Genomic DNA, 3,545 nt, shown 5'->3' with positions numbered 1-3,545 from the left:
CCCAGCCTGAGGCCGTTCCCTCTCCTCCTGTCCCTGTTCCCTGCCAGCAGAGCCCGACCCCCCCAGCTGCCCCCTCCTGTCAGGGACTTGTGCAGAGCCACAAGGTCCCCCCGGAGCCTCCTTTGCTCCAGGCTGAGCCCCTTTCCCACCTCTCTTCCCTCAGCCGCTCCTGCTGCTCCAGCCCCTTCCCAGCTCCGTTCCCTGCCCTGGACACGCTCCAGCCCCTCAGGGTCTCTCCTGTCAGGAGGGGCCCAGAGCTGCCCCCAGCACTGGAGGTGCCCCAGCAGTGCCAGCACAGGGGACGGGCACTGCCCTGGGCCTGAGAGGTTCCCCATGAAATTTCACTTTCTGGTTGCAGTTCCACATTAACAAAACTCTTGGCAGCATTTCCAGTGCCTGGCCGCCTCTGCTCCCTGCCCCCAGTATGAAACAAACCCTAAACTGGGCTTGCTCCTCTCCCGGTGCTGTTGCTGTTGGTGCCTCGGGCAGAGCCAGTCGGGGAAGGACGCGAACGCTGCGGAGCTGCTTCCTCGGGCACAGTCCTGTGCTGGCAGCCCTGCTGCTCCTCTGTCCTTGCGCTGACACGCTGCTGATGTGCAGCTGAAACTCGCGGGCAGCTGCTCCTCGAGTGTGCTGAGTACGATCAGGAGCCGTGCAGGGGAAGGAGAGGGCCCGGGCTGGCTGCTCCAGTTAAGCCAGCTCTGTTTCCAGGAGGGGACTGAGCTGTCACTTCAGCAGTGACAGAGATGAAGAGTTAGGAAGTCACTGATATTTCCTAGGGTAATGTGCGTTCAGGTTTGGAGCACAAGCCTGTAGCTTCTTGTGACAGGCTGTATGATCTGTGGGCTGCGTGTGAATTTTCAGAGGCCAAGCGAAATGTCTGTTGGTGTTGGTAGAAACTTGTTCATGAACTGCTAAGCAGGAACACAGAACACAGCCTTTGTTTTAAGTAGCCAATGATTAGTTTTTAGTGCCTTGTTGAGTGATAAACACAACTGGGAGGTGCAGAGAAGTGATTTGCTCTTGACTCCTTGGTTTGTCTTTCAAAAGAAAATCTGTTATGCTCTTGTAGAAGATTTTCTTCCTTGTGAGGGCGGGCAGGCCCTGGCACAGGGTGCCCAGGGAAGTTGTGGCTGCCCCTGTATCCCTGGAAGTGTTCAAGGCCAGGTTGGACAGGGCTTGGAGCACCCTGGGATAGTGGAAGGTATCCCTGCCCATGGCAGGGGGGGAAAAGAGAGGAGCTTTAAGGTCCCTTCCCACCCAAACCATCCTGTGATTCAACGATTCTCTTTATCCTGAGAAAACACTTGATCTTTTCCACGCTTCAAGTCAATACTGATATTTAATTAGGGGATTGATTGAGAGCCTGTTGATGAAAACCTCATCAGGGGATAGGAAGAATCAACCCTCCCTTGAAGAGTTTCAGGCAGATGTGGCTGCCTGTAGTCCAGCAGTGCTGCCTGTGAGGGGTTTTGCCTCGGCAGGCCCCGCTCCGTGTCCCTGCTCCTGGCAGCCCTGGAGCAGGGCGTGGGCTCTCCCCGCCCTGGGTGCCCGTAGCTTGCTCCGTGCTTCTCCTCCCTGGAGCACAGAAAGCCAGCGTGTTCTTGCTTGTTAGTGAGCTGGAGAACCTCAGGAGGGATGGTGGCTGGGAGAGGGCTGCTCTGCCAGGAAAGTTCATCCCACCTGGGCTTGAGAAATGCCCAGACAGGACATGGGAGCAGAGCAGGTTGCACGGATTCTCCGGGCAGTGGCAGCCAGTGCCTGTTTTGCTCTGTGACTTTTTGATGGCACAGAGTAGAGAAGGATTTTAGCCTTGGTTTGTGTAACTCTTGTGAGGGGGAAAGGTACTTCAGAAATGCTTTGTGAAAAACCAGCTTGTCAAATTCCTGGTGCTGAGGGAATTCCCTGTCTGGCCCTGGAGAACAGGGAAGAGACCAGAGCTGCTGCTGCAAGTTGTCTGGAACGTCTGGTGTTTCGGTGCAACTCAACTGTGTAGGTTTTCCTTTCTGTGTGGGTTTGACTACAAGTCTTGTGTGGGTTTAACTAAAGTCTCTGCATGTTTTGGTTCTGTTCTGTAGCTAAAACAACTCCAGGCTTTCTTTCCCGCTGGGATTGTGGCTGTTCTGTGCTGTGTAACCTGGAGAAATACTCATTTGTGTCTTGCGTTTCCAAAATCTCACTTAATGCTCCCAGAGAGAGGCCTCCTTGCTTGAGAGCCGATGGGTATGGAATTCCTACAGTGATATCCACACTGTACAGCTTTTTCCTCAAGGATGCTTTTCAAACTGGTGTGCTTTCATGTTTGGATCTACTGAAGCTGTCGTTGGACCAGGAGGGGTGTTGGAAATGGTGTCTTCCCAAAAGCACAGCTCTGGCGTGGCATGCTGCTGCTGTGTGTACTGGGAGTTCCTTTGGTGCTGGGGGACTGGGATCAGTGTCATGCTTGGGGAGGCTGTCCTGGCCCAAGAGCTGAGCTTCAGAACCCTTAAAAGCCGTGGTTCCACGGGTGGGTGGTGCTCTGGTAAGTTCAGGTGTCATCTCAGGGTGTCCAGATGGGTGTCTGACCTGGGCTGGGTCAGGGTACGCTACCACCCACTGGATTTATGGAAGGTTCAGGAAAGCTGGGCTTTGTCATGGCTCATCTGCACGGATGAGCCATTCTGGGAGCAAGCTCTTGCCTCTGTTTCCTGACAACATTCCCTGAACGGGTTGTACCTGGTCCCAAATAAGTTATTCTGCCCCTGAGATGGTTGTGTCTTAAGTGGGTCTCACCAGCATCGTAATCTTCTACAGTAAAGGTGGTTTTACATTTCCCTTCAGGTGCTCAGTTACTGACTTTGGGTGGCTGGACATAGGAATTCACCTACTGATGTCTGATGTATTCACGTGCCAGGTGTCATCTCCTGCCCTTCTAGCCATGGCCATGGTACCTGTTCTTCCTCACCACCAAATCTCCCTGCCAGGTGACTTCCCTGAGGGCACCACTTCGACTGCACTTTCATTACTGCAGATCTATAATAAATGTCTGAGCTTAGGTCATTAAAATGCTGATAGCAGTACCCAGAAGTTTCCAGTTCCTCGGGTAGCAACATTGATTTCACACCTTCCAAGGCTTGCTGCAGACTGTGTCTCGTCCATCCTCTCCTCTTCCTTCTCCGAAGTGGGATTGCTGTGGCAGAACGAGCTCGTTAGAAGCTGAGCTGTCACCTCCATCTCTGTGCACGTGGCAGGACGTGCGTGTGCCTCTGTCACTTGAGAGGGAGCTCAGATGTGGAGCCTCAGCACAGCTGTCTAATTGCTGGTTAAGGGAGTCCCTCCGACGCTCCTGATTCCTTGAGCGTGCTGGGAAGTGCTTTCATCTCCATGGAACTTTTTGATCTTCCCAGTAAACAACAAAGTTAGTTATTTTAGCTACACAAATCTCTGATGAAAGCAAAGGTAACTCATGTCTAATTCTTTGGGAATTGTGCTTCCTGTTGGTCTGTCTGGGACAGCATGGACCAGGAATGTGAGTTCTCTGGGAAGTCTGCTATGTCTCATTCCTG

The sequence above is a fragment of the Corvus brachyrhynchos genome, unplaced genomic scaffold (assembly GCF_000691975.1).
Source record: "Corvus brachyrhynchos isolate BGI_N302 unplaced genomic scaffold, ASM69197v1 scaffold211, whole genome shotgun sequence".
Lineage (NCBI taxonomy): Eukaryota > Metazoa > Chordata > Aves > Passeriformes > Corvidae > Corvus > Corvus brachyrhynchos.
The sequence above is the reverse complement of the archived record's forward strand: the minus strand, read 5'-3'. Positions refer to the sequence as shown.